Below are 26408 nucleotides of genomic sequence, written 5' to 3'. Positions count from 1 at the left end.
TTTAATTTTTGAGACACACCAGGAACTTCCTTACAGTTAGGCATTTCTACAAAAAAATAAAAGATTAGGCGCCAACATGGAAGGAAAATCTCTGCAGAGGAAAAAAAATATATTTTACTTATTTTAAATGCAGCAATTTATGTTTGGCGCCATCGCTTTTTTTTTTTTTTTTGTTTTTTTTTTTTTTTTTTTTTGAGATATGATCAGATGTAAGCGGAAAACCCTGATGTCTCAAAAAATTATTTGTTTTACTCTTTTTTAGTTGCACTTTGATTAAAGGCGGGTTTAAGATTATTTTCTTATACTTTCTAAATCCATCACAGATATTGGTATTCCGAATTGTGAGCGTAGCTAACAGAATTGAAACGTTGATATTTCTATATTCTATAAATATCTTGTCGAGCCAAAAGAAAGCTAGAACAAATCACCGAAAAGGAGTTATTTTATTATGAATTAAACTGTTGTTTATTACTGCCTTAAAACCATGAACATTATTCGTTTACATTTGCAATTCTAATAAAAATGAATTATAAAATATCCTATTATAAAACTTCCTCTACCTTTTTTCAAAACTCAACGAGAAACAACAAATTTTCCCTAAACAGTAACAAAACCCCCCCCCCCCCGCGCCAACAAGAACAAAGAACAACAAGAAAGTAGGAAAGTACGGAAAAAGAGCCAAAGGAAGAAAGTGCCCACAGTGGGAAATAATGTGAGGAAAAAATGCGTAGAGGTAAGGAGGAGGCGGAGGAGGAGGAGGAAGAAGTGCGGCAGAAAGAAGAGACTTGTAAATACGCGCTGGAGGGAAAGGGTGGGACGAGTCTGGATGTCAATCCGCTCCAACAGAATCGCAAGGTGCCATGGAATCTCTTGGACAACCGTTATTATTATTCTGGACCATAAACTTCTATTTCCTAGGTCGGGTATCTTTGAGGTAGGATACCTTATTAAGAAAAAAAAGAAAAGAAGAAAAAAAAACATGTTTTTCGTTAATAATGCAACTGACTTAGAGAGAAGGTTTACTTAGGCAGCATTTCTTGAAATAGAAAAAAAAAAAAATGAAAATTAAAAGATGACTTCATCTAGCTAAGCCTATTCATTGTTTGTAAGGGAATAGGCATTGAATCTTATTTCCCAGTAGCCTGGCGTTTTAACAATGCAAGGAAAATCTGCACAACACGCTAGAAGTTAAGCGGTTCTTGATTAACGGGATTTAAGTTTGATAAGGTCCATATTTTATACCCGAGTTCGTAAATGGACAATGCATTTCCTTGTGTGAGAAGCGACACACGGCCGATTATATACGGAACTCCCAAGATTATGCGCATCAATATGCCCGAGGCGAAAAGAAGAAGAAGAAATGATAAGGACAGCTGCATTACGTTTTTTTTTTTTTTTTTTGGGGGGGGGGTTTTTTTTTTTTTTTTTCAGATTTCTTGGATGTCCGTCACAAACAGCACACGGACCAACCCTTACTAACCCAAGAGCATTAATTGGACATAGAAAAAAAAAAAAAAAAAAAAAAAAAAAAAAAAAAAAAACAAAAAAATGAGGTCTGTAATCTTTCAAATTCTGCACGGGAGCGGCTTTCCTGACGAAAGAGAGCTTACTATCTCAGTCGTCCCCAAGACATGCAAAGAATATGTAAGATGTTATACAAGAATTGAAATACAGCAGCAATTCAATTCAAGTCAGGAGATGAAACACGATCTCTCCTCGCCTGTAAATTAGCTCTGGAAACTCCGGCATCTTCCTCGGTATCCGTTGATCAACGGTAAAGAATAGACAACAGGATGCTGGACTTCAGTTCCTGCCTCCTCTCTGGATGAGGTCTCGGTTACTTTCCTGGTCTTTCCTGGATTTTGGCGTTTTCTGAGGGACCGAAATTAGGGTTAGTTCCTACTTGAGTTATTCTGGGCTTCTGTTATTACGCTTTGCGTTCGTTAATGCGTTTGAGGTTATTGGCGATTATTATTTTTAGTTAGATTACTATTAATTGATAATCATAATTATTCATTATTATCATTATTATTATTATTGTTTTTACTTAAGAACTGCAAAAGTTAATTCACACACACCCCCACACACAACACACACACACACACACACATATATATAGATATATATATAGATTAATATATATGATATATATATATATTATATAGAATATATATCTATAATATATATATATTCATAGATATATATGGCCTGTGTAAATGAGATGATTTTTGGGTTAACATTACCTTAAAAACTACCTTACACCCTAAAACCTAAAATCGGTTTAATATGCCTTCATTTCATTTTGTAATACTAATAGATATGATGGTGGAATTTTATACGTATTTTTCATTAAACCCAAAATTTACTCCCATTATTATGCCCTGAATAGTGTCTTTTGTACCAAACAATTCAAATCCCTATAATGAAATTAATTTTAATGCTACGTTATTGTTGTTTATGCTTGTAAAAACAGCTAGCACCCTGTCAAACATTTACTCTTCTCTCTCTCTCTATCTCTCTCTCTCTCTCTCTCTCTTTTTCTCTCCCTCGTAGTAGCCATCTTGCTTGGGTGAGACGTACCCGCGTGAAGTCAGATTAAATCAAACATGATATCACAAGTTGTTTAACATTTAACGACTAGAATTTGAGGAAATATATAGGAAGTGTTCGTGAAAACTATCGGTGATAAACGATTAGTGTGAAAATTAAGTTTTAGGATAAAGCGTCTTCTAAAGTTAGTTTTATCAAGTGTAATACTATAAATCAGAACAAACAAGATGGCAGTAAGGTTCCAAACCTGCGGGAAGAGGTGGCGTAATTGGAGTGTTTAGCAGATTTCGCAGAAACGATGAGGTAGCCAGGAAGGGAACTGGCATTATCATCTATGAAATCAGCAACAGTCCTAACCAAAAAGATACAAAACAAAAGCATTCATAGATATATATTAGAAGGGAATAATAACCTTCAAACTGGAACAAATATAATGAAAACAAAAATCTTGAAAATAATTGAAGGAAGTTCCAAATAAAAATTACCAAGTGGTCAAGAAGGACTCCATAAAGAAAATATAACATAAACCAAAACAATATTCGACAAAGAAAATGAATAAGGTGAATCTTGGTGGGAAACTTATCCATAATTGAGCGCATTAGGAAAAAAGAATGGCCAAAAGCATGCAAAAAACTGGTGTAAGGTTTGGTTATTAAGCATAGTCAATCCACAAAAACCTTAATCAGAAAATGTGCTGCATGCAACATTACCAGACCCATCCACAGTGTGCTGAGGGATGAGGTAATACAAGATTTGAGAAAAAGATACAAGAATATTTTGTTCAACAGTTCTATCATGGATAGACAATGTTATTAAATCAAGATTGAATGTACAAATAGTTGAGGATGAATAAGAACGAAGGAAGGAAGGAAGGCAAGAAGAAGAAAAGGAAACAAGAAGGAAGACAAAAACGGAAAGAGAAGTAAACAAAAAAATGAAATTGACAGAAAAAAAACTAAGGAAAACAAAAAAAGAAACAAAGATAAAAGTACGGATGCCAGAGATACTCAATTGATACTACATATGAGGGCAATAAAGCAGCATACCATACGAAGGAAATAAATTACGATATGACAACCAGAAAGCAAATCCCGAAGGAAGGGCTCTAACCCAGATCTACACAATGACGGGAAAGGAGGAAAAAAATAGACAAGAAAGGACAAAATCTGCAAACCTTTTGAAAAGAGGGGGGAATTGCAGATTTGGATGAAAAGATGGTTACTACAAAACATCCTAAAGATATGTTCAAAAAACCTATGACAAAATATATGGTAAATGTGGCATATTTTTTCGTTAGGATGGATTTAATGGGGATGACTTGCCAGAGATCACATCCTTAAAAATATTGTCCAAAAAAACCATAAAAGGAAGGAAAAGGATGTAAGTTCGACAAAAAATGCAAATATATGCACCCTGTAGCCATGAATCCATAATCAAATAATAACCAACAAGTAATACAAAATTCCAAAATAACGAAAGAAACAAATAAAGAGAGAAATCAAGAATATCAGGTTAAAAGGAGAAAAAGCAAAACACCAACTGGAGAACGCAGAGGTTTGTTCAGCCAAAAAAAATTTCAAAGCATACAGCTCCGAAAATTAATACTCAAGAGATAATAAAAACTGTATTTATTATCGCAACGAGGATATTGCAGAGAAAACGAGGAAGGGAGGAAAAATTGCAGATTCAGGACAACAAAATGAATAATTATGATGAAGGAAGATCCAAATAATTATGGAAAAGTTGGATTTTTTAATGTCAGAATTCTGGAAATGAAAAAAAGGAACAACATACCAGAACAGGAAAAGAGACATGCGGGAAAATCCTTATTACTACCCAGTATTAAATGAAGGAGAAAACACGCAAACCATCAATAGTGGATGGAATGCGCCAGGGTTTAGTTACGAGTAACTCAAAAAGAAAAATAGAGTACTTAGAAGAAACTAACCCAAAATGAAAAGACAATAAAAAGATATAATGAATATAAGTGAAACCTGGTATTCCCAATGAGACTGGGAATGATGATCAAATAAAAAGCGGGTTCCAAAAACTTATAGATCAGATAGAATAAAAAATAGGAATCAAGTGGGGGAACCGCAAATAATATTGGGAAAAGGACAAAAAAACCCAAGGAAAAAATATATGAGAAATATAGTAAACTCAGAACATGTGAACTAATAAGCGGTTTAGATAATTTGAATCTGAAAAAATTTGATTGAAACATAGTTAATATATAGAACCTTCCATAATACTAAAGAGTTTGACTTAATAATTGAAAAATTGGATGATAATAATGTAGAAAATCATCCCAAGGACTGGACTATTCTCCTATCTGGTGACTTCAACTTTCCTTTCGTAGAATGCGGAAAGAAACGATAATAGGAGATTGTGGTTCGTACCTTATTACATATAAAAAAGAGTAGCTAATAGTAGTGCAGAAGAAATAAAGAGGGCAATTTGAATAAAAGCTATTAGATATGCTACTAGAATACAACAATTCAAACAAAAAAATCACCTGCCCAACAAGAAAGGAAATAAAACTTTTAGACCTAGTATTTGTGAACGAGATGAATTGATGTTAAAGGAAATAATAGTTTATAATGCGAAGTATTTCAGACCATAATGTCATAGAATTAACAGTTCAATTCCAAAGCAAGTGGAAAAACTAGAGATAAAGCAAGAAATGGAAAAAGTGGGAAGGATATTGGAAAATACAAACTTCTTACCCCCCAGTAAAAAGATAAAATGGTCAGAAATTAATGAAGAAATTAAACAAAGATTGGGATAACCATTTTCGTAAGTGATGACATAAGAAGGGTACAAATCACGGAGATTATTATATAAAAATATTTGGGAGAAAATTAGTGGAAAAAATATATACCAAGAAGAAGAAAAAGTAAACATCCATCTTCCCATGCATACCAAGAGACAGAAGGATCTTGTTCCAGAAAATCAGAAAGTGGAACAAAAAAAGGTCTTGCCCTCCCAAAAGAAAAAAAATGCATGGAAAAGTTTATTAGAAAACTAAAAAGTAAGAAATAGAAAATGCAGAACAAAAGAAAAAAAGATTTACAATCAAAAGAAAATGAAAAACGGGACCTTGGCAAGAAAAAACCCTATTAAATATTCAAGCAAAAAAAGCCCCCAAAAACCCCTAAACTTATTTACTCATATGCGTGAAGAAGATGAATACAAAAGGAAAGAACTAGAAATAGGCCCCCTCTGAAGAATGAAGGGAGATTAACCCGAATTGAAAAACAAGGAAATTTGCAACATACTGGCAGAACGAATAAAGAGAGAATTGCACCCCTAGAATAGATAATGCAAGATAATGATATAGAAGTAAGGGAAGAAAATAGGAATGAAAATTTTAGGCTGGACATAGAAATTAATGAAGCTGATGAATTGTGCAGGCAATTAATGAAATTAAAAAATGGAGCTGCTGCAGGGCCGGATGGAGTCCCTGCTATTTTGTTAAAGACAAAAGTAGTTCAATTATTTATCGCAAAGCCACTTGCAATATTATTAAGACAATAAAGCGTAGATAACAGGCAAGATTTATGGATGAGCACAAATTAGCTATAATCAACCCTACTTTCAAAAAACTTTCAAAAGATTCAAAAGACTAGAGGCAAGTAATTATAGGCCATGTGGTCTAACATCAAAACAAATTATAGAAAGTGTATGAAAGGGTAATGAAGAAAAAAATATTATGAAAACATTTAATAAAAAAATAATTGGTTTAACTTAGGGACAACAACCCGGTTTCGTTCCGGAAAAAAGTACACAAACCCAAACTGTTGAGTCCACCGTGAGGAACATATTCAAAAATAAAAATGAAAAAGCGGAAATGAAACAGATTTGTTTTATTTATTTGACTTGGCAAAAGCTTTTCGACAAAGTAGACCACCAAAATATATTAGCCAAAGAAAAATTAGAAAACAAAAACCAAAAATCGCTAGGATAAAGTAGGAAGATGCGGTTAAAAGGAATTGTTTACACAACAGAAAAACAGATAAGTTGATTGCAAACGGATGAGAAAATCGGATGAAACCAAACGGTAATATCGGTGGTGGCCACAAGGTACGGTGCTAGCTGCAATATTGTTTGTTATTATGATTGAAGACATAGACAGTAATCGTCTAAGGATTCGGTACGTGAGTAGGTTTCGCTGATGACACAAAGAAAAGTAAGTAGAAAAATGGTGGGGGGGTTAAATTGGGGGACTTTTGGGTTTTGAGGGATGAAGATAAGGAAAAACGAATCTACCAAAGAGACCTTAACAAAGTATGATTGATTGGGCAGGAGGAAAATAGGATGGTATTTGAACTATGACAAAATTTGAACTTCAATAAATTATGGAGACAGAGAAGGCAAAGCTATATGCAATATAGGGGACCAGAATAATAAGGAGACCAATCACAAATAAAAAGGAAGCAGTTAAAGAACCTTGGTTGGTGGATGATGGAATCAGGAACATGTTATTTGCCAGAATGATCAAAATAGCAATTCTGTTGGCAAAAATGTAAAGCAACAAAAATGGGAATGGTGGTACGGCACTTCAAAACCAAGAAAAAGCTTGAAACACCATGATTATGCTTTATAAAACAAAAAATATGTTCGGTAGTCTACTTGAATATTGCAATATGGATATGGTTCCCACACTATCAAAAGGATATTGCCACAAATAGAGAGTGGTACAAATGGTCCTTTACAGCTAGAATTAGGAAGAAGTAAGGACCTTAGGAACTACTGGGAAAGGGACTACAATCCTTAAAAATTATATAGTCTAGAAAGGAGAAGAGAACGCACAAATGATAATTCAGGCATGGAAACAGATAGAAGGAAAACAACAGAAAAATATCATGGAACTAAAAAATATCAAGAAAAGCAGCAAGCACGAGGTAGATTAAATTAGTGCCCCAAAACTATACAGGAAAAATAACGGAAAAAGCACACAAGGACATTAATCCACTACGCACCAGCATCGATAATGCAGCTCTTATTCAATGCGTTGCCAGATCCATCTGAGGGAATAATATCAGGAAGTGAGGCGTAGATGTGGTTTTAAGAATAAGCTCGACAAATATTCTAAAACTGCATCCCAGACCATCCAAGATTGGAAGATGCATAAAATATACCGGAAGATGTAACTAGCAAACTCTCTGGTAGACATAGAGGTTGCCTCAACACTGAGGGACCTGGGGCAAAACCCGAACAAGATGTAACGGTCTGTAAGGTAAGGTCTATCTCTCTCTCTCTCTCACGAATATCGGAAGGAGGCCCCCAAGGGGCACCAGAATAAATAAATTTATTTATTTCCTTTTAAACAGTCCATATTGGATATTCGTAGAAGAACCCAGATGGGTCGTAAAGAACTCCGGGGTGTTCGTATTATCTTGAGGGTTATTCTTCTTAAGCAAACCTTTAACCAATTCTCTGTGTTTGGGGCGGATTCAAAATTACCCCATTTCCGCCTCCACTGTTTTCCCTCGAAATATTGTAAACAATGTTTGTTACAGATAAAGAAATGGAAAAGGGTTAGAACCCCTTGAACTTTGGCTTGTGAAAATGTTAAGATTTTTAAGAATGTTCGATTTGATAAGATGTCCAAAACGATTTCTTCCACTTCTATAACAAGATGAAAAACAGAGGGCTATTGTTTTAAAAGTAAACAAGCAAGTTATGGCAGTTCGATGATTCTGTCAGAGAATTAAACTACAATTCCGTTTTGTCCATTATTCGTTAGACATAGTTTCGGTATTTGTTTTTGTTTTTTATTTATTTTATTCAGTAAAAGAAGAATAAGCAAATTGTCCTGGATTTACTTTTCCTTTGTGCCGATTTTTTTTTATTTCGTTGAAAGATCTTCAAGGCTATCGGATCATCATAATCAATTTCAGGAATAATTGTGAGAAATAAACCTTTAAAAGTTAGGATCTTTCCGTTGCCTTGCGTTAGCAGAAAAGTCAAATTAAGCATTGTTGGTATGGAAATATATATGGTATTAGTGTGTTTTGTTTGGCGTGTAATGGTTTGTATGTATATGGGTATGTTTCATTTTAGGAAAATAAGACGACCCGGGAGTTACATTTTTGGGCATTTCAGAAATAATGTTAATCCAAACTCTATCCGCGTCCACCCTAAGGAGTCAATGAGGGACAAAGGGATTATAATTATTCTTAGGCTTTCAATCATTGCCCAGGGTAAGGGGAATTCGACCTCGACATTTGCCGCTTCACATTGGGTGAATAAATAGAAATTGACCTTGTTGGTCTTTCTGTTACCTGGACAATGAGCGCTCCCTTTTATTTGATTTCCTATTAGGACCCAAAAATTATCCTCTCATTAAAATATTACTTAGATCACCACTTTATTCCCATTTACCATCACATTCAGGCCAAAGATACGCAAATCGAAAAAAATTCGTCCTTCGGTTGGAACAAAATGCATGAAAAACTATGTGTAAATCCGAGGTAGAAGCGAAATTTGAATATTAAAGGGAAAATTTATAACTTAACCGTATTGATTAGGATCACGGTAATATGATAAAAATTTCACTAATATATATATATATATAGATATATAGATATATTATAATATATTATAGATTAGATATATATAATATTATAATAATAGATATTATATTATATATTATATGCAAAATGTATAATTAGTTATATTTATATTTTGTAAGAATTGTGAAAACAATCTGTGCAGTAAACATTTAACTCATTTTCCCCCCCCTAAGGCTGTTTTCATGTCTCTGAATATATTACTTACATTTTAAAATGAAATTCATGCTTTCAAATTAGTTCTCTGACACATTTCTCTCTGCCCATTAAACAAAATTTGCAAACATTTTCCAGACTCCTGCCAAAGCCAATTCTTTGTTTTAGAAAGCAAAGTTGCAATTATTCTTTTTTTTTAAGTTTAGCTCTCTTCCCTGATTATAATGAACTGTACAAAAAAAATAGCCTTATTTTATTTTCTTTCTAATAAACATTTTTCCGGTTAATTAATTATCTTTCTTATCTTCAGAATTTTCCTTTCATTATTTTCAGGTAGTTTTACCCCATTTCGTTTATTATTGTTTTTTGATTTTAGATATAGTATATGAGGGCAGTCTCTAAACGCCAAAGAATATTCAGTTACCAAAGCTCAATCCTCCAACTCAGGGGAGTTAAGCCTACAAACAACACATTATTGGTTCTTTGTTGTTATTGTTCTTGATGGGGAGGCGGGGGGAGGGGTGGGGGGTTGTCGGAAAGCCTAAAAAAAAGGTCCCGAAAAAGGTGTTAAAATCACTCGTGGATATCACATGCTCCATTAAAACCAAAACAAACAAACCAAAAACTTAACTTTTTACGATCATTAATGAATAATTGAACTGCTTAAAAAATAGGATCTTTCAAGCAGGGAAAGTGTTGGATAGTTCCTAAATGTGTTCTCAATATTCGACGTTCCTCTCTATATCAGCCCGTTACTTGTTTGAAAAGTAGAGCTGCCAGTAGTAAGCGGGCCCATTGGTAGCTCAAAAAAAAAAAAAAAAAAAAAAAACTGCTTTGGGAGTAAACTTTACCTTTTCTTCTACACAAGTATTCTTCTGTCAGATTAAAAGATGTTGTCCACTGGTTTTGAAATTACAGGAGATATTTTAGCCATTTAAATGTCCATCCGGGACGCGCTAATCGCCGTCAGCGACCCTATCTACCTGAGACTTACACTACCCAAGGGCGGGATTAAGTACTCCGAAACCAGCATTAACGCCACTGGACCAACTATGAAATACAAGTAAGAAAGGCTTTCAGAAAGTCTAGCCCCTGGTGGCTGGGCTGTCGCATAGCGTTGCCAAGACGCCACGCTGATGGTTAACTTTAACCTTAATAAAGTTAAAAACGACCCTTACGAAGGCTAAAAGGCTGCAGTTGGTTATGTTTGCAGCCCTCCTAACCACCAAATAGATTATTTTAAGGCCTGAGGGCGGGACAGAAAAAAGTGCGGATGGACAGGCAAAAGCCGTCCCCTAAAATATAATATTACTTACATAATATATATATATATATATATATCCTATATACATATATAGATATATATAATATAATATATTAACATATTATTATAAGCATTATCATATATATATATAAAACTATATATATTATATATATTATTATATATATATACACGCACACCCACAGATATTATTTATTTAATATATAAACTTTTCATTTTGTCAAATTTTTTTGTTATACAATCGTTCACTGTAAACCTTGAATTCCGACGGGAAGTAGAATCCCGTTCCTTAAACGTTTTCTAGGTCGAATATTTATCATTTCATTATAGATTTCATAAATTTCGTTTTTTTAGTCAAACGTCCTAGTAGTTCGAACGATATCCATTGTTAGGGTGGGGCTAAAACCAAGCCGATGGTTAGTATGTTTGGTATGAGGAATTAAACGACAATTCATCTTTTGGACAACTATCTCCTCTTATCTTCTCCTCTCTCTATCTCTCTCTCGTATCCTTCTATCTCATCTAGAAACGACTTAGGAAATAAGGTTTGAGTCTTAACTCAAACAGACGCCGAATCAATTCACGCAAATTAAAAACAGTCAAGTGCATCATTACAGCAGTTAGTATAACAATTCGAAGGAAACTCCATTTCCAACGGAATCTTATGGACATTATCGAGTAAGTAAAATAATAAAAATAAAACAGGATTATAAGTAAATAGGGCGAAAATAATGAGGAGGAAGAATAAACATACTAGTCTGTAAAATAATATAATCGAAAATTGAGGTATCTTTGAAGGCGGATCAGGTAAACAACGGAATTCTTTTGTTGGAGAGAGAGAGAGGAGGAGAGAGAGAGGAGAGAGGGACGAGAGAGAGAAGAGAGAGATTAGTAAGGACGGATTAAAAGCCATTCTTGAGTCACCGGCAGTAATCCTCTTCGGAATCCATGGTAGTCACCTTCGATTACAATGTAAATAGGAGGAATGTCGCTTTAGTTACAACCTTAAGATAAACAGACACGCAGCTGTCGAAAGGGCAAAGTCGTCAGTTGGCCGTATGTCTGTGAAATATAATAACATATATATAGAATACTATATATATATATATCAATATACTATAGATATTAGATATATATATAATTCAATACTTATATAAATATATATATATAATATATACATACCTATAATTATAATATTAATAGATATATATGAATCTTATATAATTATATATATATATATATATAATATAATATATATATATATATATAAAATATATTATAGATATTAGATATACCACGTTAGTTCTGTCTGATAAATTGTTCTAAAGTTAAAAAAAATTATAGGAAAACCAACCAGTTCTTTTTTTTTGTAACGTGGCAATTCTTTTAATCAAATTTTAAACTCATATATGTATAATGAATTCAGGTAAAAATTACCCTCTCAAAAATTTTATAAAAATTATTCGTTAAGCATAATATTATATAGTGTATTATATATTATAATAATAATTTAAAATAAATTAAATAATTATTAATTTGTAATTTTTCATATAGTAATAAATTTTTATTATTAAATATACCTAAATAAAATACTATAAAATAAAATATTTTATATTTATAAAGAATTTAATATAATATTTATATTTAATAATTTTTAATTAATAATATTAATAGTATATATAGATAATAGAAATTATAAGATATATATATTATATATAATATATATATATATATATAATATATCTATATATATGTAATATATAAATATACATATATATATAACATATATATATATAATTGATAGAATATCTATATATATATACAATAGAAGATATATATATATAATTTTTAAAAATGATATATACATATATAATACATATATTATTTTGCTCAACGAATGGGAGGGTTTTTAAAAAATTTTGAGACCTAAATGTTACCCTAAAAGTTAACTTACAAATATAATTTAAAATTTTCGATTAAAATTGCAACGTTAAAAAAAAAAAAAAAAAAAAAAAAAAAAATGGCTTGGTTTCATATATTTATTAACTTAGAACAATTTTTATCAGACAGAAACTAAACGTGGGTTACAGATAATTCAATGATCTGAGAAGCAGATACCAAACCGGTGCACCCTGTAGGCATTACTTAACGTTTTAATTTCCAGCGTTGCCTTTTGGTCCCTAGCTGCCAAACACCACCTTTCATCCCTTTTACTGTTACCTCCTTTTCAATATTCTCTTTCTTCCATCTTGCTTCCCAAGTCGCTTGACCTTTTGACCTGAATTCTGTATTCAATGTTAGTTTCAAAATCAGGGTTAAATTGGTTTTTCCGTTCACATCGCTACTAGATCTATGCAATTTTAGCCCCTCTCGTCTGCCATATTTCATTCTTCTTGCCTACTTCATTCGACTCCCCATTTCATTCTATGCCTCAGGCACATTTCATTATCACCCCACTTTAATTCTGTGCCTATTTCATTCTCTGCTCATTTTCAATTCTCTGTCCAGTTCATTCTCCCCATTTCATTTTTTGCACCCATTTTTATTCTATGGAACTATTTCACTTCATCTGTCCATTTCATTTTCTTTTGGCCGTTCATTCTCTGCCTATTTCATTCTGTGTTTCTATTTCATTATGTCGACCTATTTAATCTCTGACCCATTTCATTCTGTTTGTCACCATTTTCATTCGCTACCTCTTTGCATTCTCTGTCCAGTTTCATCTCACCCCTTTCAGTTCTGTACCTATTGACATTAGCTGACCATTTGCATTCTTACACCCTTTCATTCTGTACCTATTGCATTATCTGAAAAGTTTCATTCGCCTGCCCACTTCCATTCTTCTTACCTTTTCCCATTTCATTCTTTTGCCCATTTCCAGTTCTTCTGGTGGGGTCGTGGGGTAGGTCCGTGGCGGGGCAGACTTTTGGGGTAGACACCACCTTGACGGTTTTCACGACCGAAAGTCCCTCTGGTCCCTTGAGCCCTTCGTTCCTTTTCAAACACTGAGTCCACGGTACATATATTTTAAGTTTTAGAGGACCATGGTTTCCCGAATTTCCCAAACCGGACTCGGTCACATTTGCCTCCTTTTACCTTGTTTATCAGCAGTGAAGCAATGTATACTTTTTCTTCTTTAATTTAAAGTAAGTAGATATAGATATTATATATTATATACATATATATATATATGATATATAATAGTAATTATATAATATATATATATAGATATTATATATAATATATATATTTTTTTTTTTTTTTTTTTCATTTATTCTGGGATCTAACCAGTTCTTTTCATGTTACTATACTAATATAGCTTCATGTTTAATCTCTTTATCTATTTAGTTAGTTTTTTAAAAGTATTTATTCAGTATTTTTTTTTTTTTTTTTTTTTTTTAAGGGTTCCGCTTTGTGGTTTTCGAGGCATCAAAGCGTCTCACCACACGGGAGAAAATGGCCCAAACCATTTACTTGTGGAGTGGTCTCTTAATGAGAATTGTGTTGGTGAAAGACAGGCCGCAAAGATATACAAAACTAGGACAGAGAGGAACCTAAACGGCAAAACTACAAGCCTTTTTCATGCTGGCCATAAAGAAAGCTTATTGGAGGGTCATGTAAATTATGGTTTTTCTCTGTCTTTTAAGAAATTTCTTTTATTTATAATTGAAGAAAAGATGTTTTACTGACGGTGTTTTGGAAAGTAAAATAAATAATAATAATAATAATAATAAATAAAATAAATAATAAATAATAATAATAATAATAATAATAACAATAAATAAAAAAATAATAATAATAATAATAATAATAATAATAAATAATAATAATAAATAAAAATAAATATGTGGCGCCGTGGCAGAGTGGGTTAGGTCGTCAATCGACAGGTTAAGCAACATTGGGGCTGGTCAGTCGTTGATTCCTTGGGAAAGGATCTTTACCATAATTTCCTCAGTCTACTCAGCTGTAAATGAGTAACTATCCCTGATGGGTAGGGTCCAGCTATGGTAAATAGCAAAACTGAGCAATGATGGAAAAGAAATGAAGGAATAAACGACAACGACGTAAATGGAAACCTCTGGCAACAGAGAAGCTTCGTCCGGCAGCCAGGTATTCAACCCAATTGAAGGGGAAGGAGACGGTCAGGTACTTGGAGGTCGTCATCCAGCAACTGACCACCACAACGACAGTAACCAACAGCCTGAGATTGGAGCTACAGAAGCAAACCAAAGGAAGAAATGGACAAGAGAAGAAAATAAGGAAATATGGAGATGCTACATCAGAAGCAACCCGACAGAGAGAGGATATAGAAGAAGGTTGGCGTCAACATCTGGAATGAGAGGAATAAACACCCCCCAAACAGAACAGAGGCTGGCCCCAGACCAAGTAAGAAACATAAGAAAAAGAACTGGCTCTCCCCAACAGAAAGAGAAGAAAGGGAAATGTCACACGACAACGAATTACACAAAGACGAACTGAGAGACGATGCCACAGAAGACGACAGGGATGATGAGGTATCAAACAACGCACACACGAAAGAAACACTGACGTAGTAACATAGAGGACGGAATGGCTAGAAAAGATTAGACAACGATGGAACCAGATACAGAGAGAACAAAGATCCCCTCCATGAAAGCCTACAACGCTAAGAAATTTAAGGAGAAAAACAAGTGAGGTCAATGAGATAATGGGCATAATACACACCACCAGTATCACAGAAACAAATAACTTGGCATATGCTAGGAGCAAGATTAGTAGCAGAACTGATGGGGATACGAACACCAAACACCACCAGCACAACCAATCCCAACAGAAACCAAAACAGCAAACCTCCTTGGAAAAGGCGCTGGAAAAGCAAATCATGGTGATGAGATCTGACTTGAGTTAAACTGGGAGAGATGGCAGAAAAAAGGCTAAGAAGCAAGAAAACGAGAGAGGAACTCAACGGAAAATTACAAAGTACAAGAGGGCGGGGACTAAACAACACAATAGAAGATGTAAAACAGAGGCTTAAGGCAAAGCACATAAGATCCAATGGTACATGAACAGGAATAAGGGATACCACAGAACAAACTATTCGGAAACTAACCAGAAAAGGACTATACAGCCCAACTAACGAGGGGAAGACAACCCACCAAGAAATTCCTGAAGCCGAAACAAAGTAAGAGACTCTGGGTTTAAAACATTATGGAGCAATCCAGGTATCACACAAAAACAAACATGCAACATGGCTCCAGGAAGTCAAGGAAGAAGAAACAGGGAGAATAAAACTAAAGATTCACAGAGATCACGACAGATGCAGTCAGGACACCAACTAAAGAAAATTGCCAAACGGTGGGAAAGGCCCCATGGTCCCGATGCAAGTCCATGGATACTGGCTCAAAAAACTTCAAGTCCCTACACCTACAAATAGCAGAACAACTCCAGCGCTGTATCTCAAATTACTATGCACCTAAATGGATGACCACAGGAAGGGGACATCACTTAGTACAAAGAGGACAACAGTAAGGGAAATATAGCCAGTAAATACTACAGGCCTATCACCTGCCTACCAATAATGTGGAAGTTACTAACAGGTATCATCAGTGAAAGGCTATACAACTACCTAGAGGAGACAAACACCATCCCCCACCCCAACAGAAAGGCTGCCAGAAGGAAAGTGTAGGCACAAAAATGACCAGCTCCTGATAGACAAAATGGCAATGAATGCAAGACAGTAGGAGAAGGAAAACCCAACCTAAGCACGGCATGGATAGACTATAAGAAAGCTTCGACATGATACCACACACATGCGGATAGAATGCCTGAAAATATATGGAAGAGGAAAACACCATCAGCTTCCTCAAAAATACAATGCGCAACTGGAATACAATACTTACAAGCTCTGGAATAAGGAACTAGCCAGCAGAGGTTAATATCAGGAGAGGGATCTTCCAGGGTGACTCACTGTCCCCACTACTCTTCATAGTAGCCATGATTCCCATGACAAAAGTACTACAGAAGAGGATGCCTGGGTACCAACTCAAGAAAAGAGGCAACAGAATTAACCACATCTGATTGTTCATGGACGACATCAAGCTGTATGGTAAGAGCATCAAGGAAATAGATACCCTAATCCAGACTGTAAGGATTGTATCTGGGGACATCAGGAGAGGTTTTGGAATAGAAAAAATGCGCCTTAGTCAACATACAAAAGGGCAAAGTAACAAGAAACTGAAGGGATAAAGCTACCATAGATGGGCACAATCATCAAACACATAGATGAGACTGGATACAATACCTGGGAATAATGGAAGTAGGGGATATAAAACACCAAGAGTTGAAGGACACGATCAGGAAAGGATATATGCAGAGACTCAAGGTGATACTCAAGTCAAAACTCAACGCCGGAAATATGATAAAAGCCATAAACACATGGGCAGTACCAGTAATCAGATACAGCGCAAGAATAGTGGAATGGACGAAGGCAGAACTACCGCAGCAGAGATCAGAAAACCAGGGAAAACATATGACAATACACAAAGCACTACACCCAAGAGCAAATACGGACAGGAACTATACATAACACGAAAGGAAGGAGGGAGAGGATACTAAGCATAGAGGACTGCGTCAACATAGAGAACAGAGCACTGGGGCAATATCTGAAACCCAGTGAAGACAAGTGGCTAAAGAGTGCATGAGAAGAAGGACTAATAAAAGTAGACGAAGACCCAGAAATATACAGAGATAGGACAATGACAAACAGACCAGAGGACTGGCACAATAAACCAATGCATGGACAATACATGAGAAAGATTAAAGAACTAGCCAGCGATGACACGTGGCAATGGCTACAGAGGGGAGAGCTAAAGAAGGAAACTGAAGGAATGATAACAGCGGCACAAGATCAGGCCCCAAGAACCAGATATGTTCAAAGAACGATAGACGGAAATAAACATCTCTCCATATGTAGGAAGTGCAATACGAAAAATGAAACCATAAACCACATAGCAAGCGAATGTCCGGCACTTGCACAGAACCAGTACAAAAAGAGGCATAATTCAGTGGCAAAAGCCCTCCACTGGAGCCTGTGCAAGAAACATCAGCTACCTTGCAGTAATAAGTGGCACGAACACCAACCTGAAGGAGTGATAGAAAACGATCAGGCAAAGATCCTCTGGGACTATGGTATCAGAACGGATAGGGTGATACGTGCAAATAGACCAGACGTGACGTTGATTGACAAAATCAAGAAGAAAGTATCACTCATTGATGTCGCAATACCATGGGACACCAAGAGTTGAAGAGAAAGAGAGAGAAAACAAAAATGGATAATTATCAAGATCTGAAATAGAAATAAGAGGATATGGGATATGCCAGTGGAAATCGTACCCATTAATCATAGGAGCACTAGGCACGATCCCAAGATCCTGAAAAGGAATCTACAAAAACTAAAGGCTGAAGTAGCTCCAGGACTCATGCAGAAGAGTGTGATCCTAGAAACGGCGCACATAGTAAGAAAAGTGATGGACTCCTAAGGAGGTAGGATGCAACCCGGAACCCACACTATAAATACCACCCAGTCGAATTGGAAGACTGTGATAGAGACAAAAAAAAAAAAAAAAAATAATAATAATAATACAGACGTGACGCTGATTGACAAATCAAGAGGAAAGTATCACTCATTTTGGTCGCTATACCTGTGACACCAGAGTTGAAGAGAAAGAAGGGGGGAAATGGATAAGTATCAAGACCTGGAAAAATAGAAATAAGAGGACATGGGATATGCCCAGTGGAAATTGTACTCATATAATCATAGGGACAACGGGAAGGCACGGTCCCAAGGTCCTGGAAAAACTACAGATGCTGAAATAGCTCCGGGACTCTGCAGAAGAGCCTGCTACTAGAAACAGTGCACATAGTGAGAAAGTGATGGATTCCTAAGAAGGCAGGATGGAAGGATGACAGTAGTACTAAACTGAAAAGGGCAGGAATGCTAAAAAAAATGAGAATTAGGAAGATGAAATGCAACGTAAACAATCAGAACTGTAGTGCATAATTTCCTAGAGAATTTCTGGGGTCATTTCGTCCCTGTTTGTTAGAGGATTAACCGTACTTTTCGTACCTTCTTAATCTAAGGAATTTACTGGAAATTTTACTAATGACGCGATTACTAATCTGAAAATTGAATAGCAAAGTGTGCCATTTATACAACGCATTCTATGGTCATCCGTTATTCCCAAGTATGAGTGTCCTGGCCTTCAGGAAGATGTATAACAGATCAGTAAGCTGCTTAAATCAATGGAGTATCAGATTGCATATTCAGTTAGCGTACAGCAGTGCTCCAAACAAACAGTTAACTATTCCCTCTACAGCAAAACAATGAAACACTTTTTCTTGGGAGTAGCGAGTAACACTACTTTAACACTGATTATTTTACTCACTAATTACTGGCTGTATGTTTTCATTCATCTTTTGTTGATATATTGTTATTAATTTCATCACCATGTCACTCTAGTTTTTCTGTGCTTTTCCAAACCGAGGAACTTACTTTTTTGAGCGTAGTATTTGGCAACGAAAAATTTATAATTACTTAGAATTCTCATCTGTTTGTACCTTGATAAATAAAAAAAAACTAAAACGAAATGCTTACTTTGCGTTTCACCGATTCAAATTAAAACAGCGTATACGGTAATCGTCTATTTATAGATTGAACTTCACGGTAAAACAAGAGAAACTTTCACAGCGAATAAATGTATAAAAAAATCATATAGCAAGAAAAAACGATAACCTGCTGTTGTGATGTTTGCATGAATTATGTTCAGGTGTCAGTTATCCTGCCTAATGCATTTTGTATTGCATAGTTTGTGTAAATGGAAAAAAATAAGATTCAATTATAATCTGTTGGGATTGTGGATTATTAGCTATGTTTTCATTTCTGTGTCCCATACCCCCCACTCCACCCTCTTTCCTACCTTTTGACCTGGTACAGTTTATGTTCTAGTAAAGAAAAACTATTTGCAGTTATAATAGGATGGTAATGGTGTTGTTCTCTTTCCAGTCTTATTTTTCAAGCACTAAATGCGACTGCACAAACTTTTTTTTCTCAGTGATCATATATAGGTTACATTTTCGCATTTATTAACGGATATCATCAGGAGCTCAGTTTTGAACAATTTTCTCAAATATTCTGGTCTCTGAAAATGTGTAGTTAGTATCATTGACTGATGTTGGGTGATCTTTAGGAAATTTATCCTATATGTTTAACAAATATTGTTCTGTGGGACGTAAACGTTGTTAGTTTGTTATGAGCGTAATTTTGTCTGTTGGGATCCAGACCAGTTCGAGATTATCCAATAGATACATAAGGAGAGCTCTGAATTGTAGAATATTCCTTTATTTAAATAATATAATAATAATAATAATAATAATAATAATAATAATAATAATGATAATAATAATAATAACCAATAATAATAATAATAATAATAATAATAATAATAATAATAATAATAATAATAGTACAACTATTTGCTTTATTTTGGCTAGGGAAATTTCGGGAAACAAAACTTACTACAACTGAGATTGCCACAGATTCATAGGGTCACCTTAATACTACAAACATTTTGTCTGGATGAGCCGTTGGTTACTAAAATATGCCCCTTTCAAAAGGGGTATTGGAACATTCACATTTAAGTTTTATGTAAGTCCAGAACAAAGATTATATATATGGAAAGTTACATAAGAAGCAATTCTGAAAATGCTGATCACGTATTATGCATGTGTATAAATTTTTGCTTATAGGTGCATGCATATTCGTTACACAACAAACAAGGTACACACACTATGGACGAAAAGGAATTTAGGTACCAGCAACTTAGCCTAGCTGCTGGTTATTTGAGGAAATAAGTGTACACGAGTAAGTGAGAAATGAGAGAAATTAGACAGGTTGAAGGAAGTTTGGAAAATAAGAGTGAACGAAAAAGTTGTAGTAAAATGCCGGACGAAAATAACTGGTTCTGACGTCGCGCCCGTTTTTCTTTTGCAAGTTTTGTTTGGCGCATAAACCAACTCCCCTAAAAAGAACGATAAAACAGCGATGAAGCTCTTAGAGAGAGAGAGAGAGAGAGAGAGAGAGAGAGAGAGAGATTGTTTCAGGCAGTGACCCATACACGGCGTAGATCCTTACAAAACAAAAACGAAATTTACCACCATATTAATTTCATTATTATTTACTTTTTACGATTCATGGATGAATCCCTTGTGAAGTAAAACTTCCACAACATTAACCATTTTATACTATCACGCAAATAGCTAATCGGTAGCACGTCTGTCCAACCATTTCTAGGTTTTTCTCTCCTTCGATTTTAGTTTTTCCTTATTCCATTCTCCTTTTTGCCAGCTTATCATCATCCATTCTTTGGGTTTGCTGTGTGATCTAACCGCCCTAGAATTCTCTTATCATTCATTCCTCTAGACTGCTGTAACCATCATACCACTTCGAATATCCACTTTTCTCACCTGTCTTCTTGTGCTAAATACACTTCACAAACAGTTTTTCCTATTATCTTAAGCCGTTTTATCTCTCATTTGCATTCAGCATTCACACTTCACTTCCATAAAGAAGTTTTGGCTAAGCAATTCTTTCTTGCATTCCAACCATAGTTTCCAAAGACAAATCAGGCTCTTTTCTAAAGTTTCCGACGCACCTGGAATTCGCCTCTTCACTCACTCTTAAATAACCTGTAACATTGATTTCCAGAATATTATTCACATAAGTTTTTTCTTTTTTTCCATAATCCATATTACCGTTTACAGCAATCTCCCAGGCTTCCATCAACCGTTATAAGGTTACTCTTGCTTCTATGTGCTCTCAGATTTCTTTTAGAACAATTTTTAAACTTTTTTGATTTTTGCAGTTTCTTTAGAATAGCCCCAAATGAGTACTGTGACATTTGCAAACGCCAGTCCAACCACCCTCCATTCGCTACCTATTTACTTATAATTCACAACTTGTGACTGTAGCCGATCTATTGCTCGTTCCCTGATTCTGGTATCCCTCCATCCATACGCATACACACACACACTCAATCACACACACACACACACACACACACACACTCGGGAGTAAGTCTACAAACTACTGTTTTGTTGTTGTTCTCGATGGGGGAGTGTTTAGGAAAGCTCGTGGAAAAGCCTAAAAAGGTCTGTAAAAAAGTGTTTTCGCGTAGTGTTTAAGATACAGGAATTTTAGGATAGGATATTAATAATGTGCTGGTTAAACAGTACAGAATAATTATATTTCAAATAAAATATAGGTTATTCATTTTAATTTTCGTTGGTGAAACAACGCTCTATTTGATCATAGATTTTAGCACTAGCCCCGTGTAAGCTGGATTTCGGATCACACCTTGTTAGTATAACGTGAAGATATTCGTCCATCTTGCCTTTAGTAACATTAGCAATCAGAAAATTATATAATGAAAACCGTTGACGATTATATATTATAAGGACTAATTATTAACGCTCATAAAGCAAATGGCACTAGTAGAGAACAAAAATTATTACTCTTACAAATAAATATACAGTTATAATAAAAATATGTAATCCTAAACAATCTTCTTGAAGGAGTGCGTCAGAATTATACTGGCTGACATTTTTAAATGAGTTTCTGTTCGTAGGTCTTCATAATCAGCAATGAAGATCGCAGGCATCAAATAATCACAGAAATGCCATTAAAGTACCTTTATACATAATATTTCCTGTGCTTCTCTAATCAAAATGAATAAAGCATTAAATAGGGATCATCTAAGGTTTCCTTAAACTTTTCACTGCATTCTGCGTAAAATTATTCTCATATTAATTTAAAGAAAGAGTAAGATCTAAGTTAGTTTTAATGAGATTTACTTTCCCCTTCTCATTGAATACCATCATAGAGATTTTCCGTGCAATAAATAATTGAATATCAATTGTTGCAATAAGAATGGGCAAAGAAGAAGTACATGGGGACATTCACATTTGTACAAATCGATACATTTCTGAAGAAAAAATACAAAATACCTTTTTTGTCTTTTAGTGGAGTAACTCAGCATATAGAATCGTTTCTTTTGAATGGCCTTACACAGCAATATTAACATCCTCCAAAAAGTTCACAGCCTTAATTACAAATGTACGAAGAAGATTGGCATCAGTTTTTATGAAGTCTAAATCGGACCCAATGCAGATGATGGAGTGTTGGAAAGACAGGGGGAAAATTAAATTGAAACAAGTGATTTGGAAACAATTAGCGACAGTCGGTCAATAATGAAGTTTTTCCGAAACAGTAATATATATGGAAATTAGGAACACTCGTATTTTTATGTCTTTTCCTTTATGAGTTACTCTCATTTTCGATCAGTGGCTTTCTTTAGAATTGATTGAAGTTGCAAATTGTTTCTATGGGGTAAACGTTTAGTCGTGCACTCGTGTGTAGCCGTCATTATTCGTGTTAAAGTGAGCTAACGGCTTTTTTTCCCCGATGTGTTCTAACTCATTCAAAAGAGAAATATTTTAAAATCTAGAATTTTCCACGAGATTCTCCCCCCATACAAGAATTGCATATAGGACACCCAGTTACATCTAGTTTTTATTGTGTGATGAATATCCTGAGACCTCCACTTGGATATGTTAATTTACTTACATGCAAAGAAAAACGCAAATATGATTTTCAGTTAGACTATTTAAAGAATCCTTTTCTAAATCAACAATGTGGGTGTTAACAGGGTGAGTCCTCTGTAGTATATTAACCATTTCGAGATGGTCGTTTAAGAATGTTTTTCCCATCTTCGTGTGTAGTGTAGATATCCTACTGACATTAGTATATCAACGGTCACTGTATGGACATTATACTACCAATAATTTCATTGTTAATAATCGTACTACTGCTACCACTATTACAGTCTCTTTTCTCGGATCTTACTCCTGTGTCAATTATAAAACAGACTGTCTCTTATATGAAGTAATATGTCTGGCTCTTGTCAATTTATGAGCTTCGGAAACCCCCATTGAAAGAAATGCCCTGACATATTGGTAATGAAATGCAATTATTTGGTATGAGTCCCAATTATTCTTGCTCTGTAAACTTAGCTGGTCTGGGTGTGCAAGGATGCCTGTGTATTCTACGCAGTATATTTATGCAACGAAATGTAGAAGGCATCAATTTCCGAAATAGTTGTTCAGGAAGTAATGAAGAGCAATTAAAGTTGAACCATGGGAATTAATATCACCAGCAGAGGTAGAAAAACAAAGTTACACATAATTTTGCAAAGGGGAAATGGTAGCAGCGTTCACGTCTTTCAACGATAACATATAATCGCAAACAGAAGGGTTGAACTCACAAAACATAGACAGAAGCCCACTATTATATATAATATATATATATATTATATATATATATATATATATATATATATATATATATATATATAATATATATAATATCTATATATATATATATATATATATATATGTATATACTATAATATATAGTAGTATATATTTTTTCATAATTATAATCACTTTGTTACAAGGTAATTCGATTGTCACATATAACCACAGGTGAAAAAATGATGTAATCTAGGTACTGACCGGTTTCGACTTTATATCCAAGCCATTGAAGATAGAGCTGAAACCAGTTAGGATTCTAAAACCCCATCTCTTAATTTTCACCTGTGGTGATGTGCGAGGTAGGTATATATATATATATATATATATATATATATATATATATATATATATATATATAGTATGTATATATATATACATATAGATATATATGTATATATATAGATATATATATATAATATATATATATTATATATATATAATATATATAATATATATTATATATACCTATATATATATATGTGTGTGTGTGTGTGTGTGTGTGTGTGTGGTGTGCGTGTATTAATTTTTTTAATACACTTGTCACTACAAAGCATTGAGATCCAGGTGAAAGAAATACGAAAAAAAATTATGATGCTCGGTAGCAGGGAATGTACCCGGTTACCATAATCACGACAAAGTCACGTTGCCGACCTCGTCGTGATTATGGTAATCCGGGTTCGTTTCCCGCTACCGGACGTCATAATTTTCTTCATATTTCTTGCACTTGGTTATCAAGGCATTGTAGTGACCAACCGGTATCCAAAAGAGCGCCGAAGAATTCGGAGGGGTTAAGTAAGGGCATTGTGTAGCTATTATAATTACATTATATATATTGAAAAAAAAATATATATATATATATATATATATATATAATATATATATATATATATATATATATATATATACACATCACGTGAAACATATGATCGTTAACTTTGCACTGAATTCTTTTCTTTTCATGTGTAAGTTCTTTGACTAAGCCGACCTTTTCGACAAAAGCTTGAGGGAAAACAGTAGTATATCGACACATGCAAAAATCTCCGAAGGCAAACTTTTAAGACCTTGGAGAGGAAAGGAAAAATTATCGGAAACCATTAGCAGTTGCTTTCGGTCATAACACATCAGAAGAAGGAAAAAAGTTTCATTTTGCAGAGTTCATTTCTGCTCGTGCGTGTTTCTGTTTGGCGTGGCAATTTTAAAAAGAAAACCTACACAGACAGAATACACTCACACGTTTGAAAGTAGAAAAAAAAAGAAAAAAAAAAGATTAAAGGCCATTTATTCTCCCGTAATTGGAATTTTTGCTAACGAATGTCTGTCAGCAAGCTTCAAGTTAAATTCTCGTACTGATTTTCCACCCCATCCTCCCCTTCATGGGTAATGGGACTCTCCCGAATGAGTCTGAAGCTATAACTATACTTGGCATAGCTTTGGACTCTAACCTTACTTTTGAGAGGCAATTAATGAAATTGTCAGCAAATGCCACAGGAAAGTTAGGTATTGTACGTAAGCCTCATGCATTTATGACAGTGATAGAATCAGTGAACATTGGATGTCCGCTTCTGCTAGAGGTTTATCTCTTTTTAAATAGAGTGGTTCGTGGTGTGGTAGGTTTCTGTTTCGTAACATTAGCAGTTATGACTAGGACTATCGACGGATGGCACCTCGTTTGTCATCTTTTCATAAGTCGTATTTAAACAGAGGTCTTTCACATTCACAATTGATCCTTGATCCTGTTTTCCTGGCGAGAGCGAACAGTTGTTCTAAACGGCAGCTGCCAATGTGCGGGTAATCCGGTGCCTTTGCTGTTGAATGTATTCAAGTCTCCAGAGGGTCGGTTTACTCGCCTCACACCATTGGACTTTGGAACAGTTTCTATGAGGACGCTGTGCTCAGGAGTTCAAGCGAAGATTCAATGCATTACTACCCAAAAGAATTGTCCTTTTATTTGTCTTACTGTTTTTTTTTATTAATTTATGAATTTGTTGCATTACTTTTTCTTTTCCAATAATCAATCTCTTCTCTCTGGATTTCTCATTACAATCTATCACTTCTTTCTAACGAAAACCTTATTCTTTGGAAGTTTGAATTTCGAGTCAGTGGCCCATGTGGGCTTGTTCCATATGAATAGGGTTCCCCTACTTGATAATACTAATGGCAATATGTCAGCCAGCATATTCAAGTCTGTATGTAGCTTAATTAAGACTTATAAACCAAAAGTGCCGGAACCTGCTTTGACGTAGGTGTCCTTAGCCAAAAAACCAGAACAACCTGAAGAAAAGTTTAACCCTCCCCAACATCAAGCAAAGAAAAAGAATCTGGAAATTTATATGATAATTAGGAATTGAAACTGTACGAAAATCAGACATTTTCTCCGTTGATAGGATTATAATTGGCCCTTCATCAAAAATTGGGTTTCTTTAAGATGGATATAACAGGAC

The sequence above is a fragment of the Macrobrachium nipponense genome, chromosome 2 (assembly GCF_015104395.2).
Source record: "Macrobrachium nipponense isolate FS-2020 chromosome 2, ASM1510439v2, whole genome shotgun sequence".
Lineage (NCBI taxonomy): Eukaryota > Metazoa > Arthropoda > Malacostraca > Decapoda > Palaemonidae > Macrobrachium > Macrobrachium nipponense.
The sequence above is the reverse complement of the archived record's forward strand: the minus strand, read 5'-3'. Positions refer to the sequence as shown.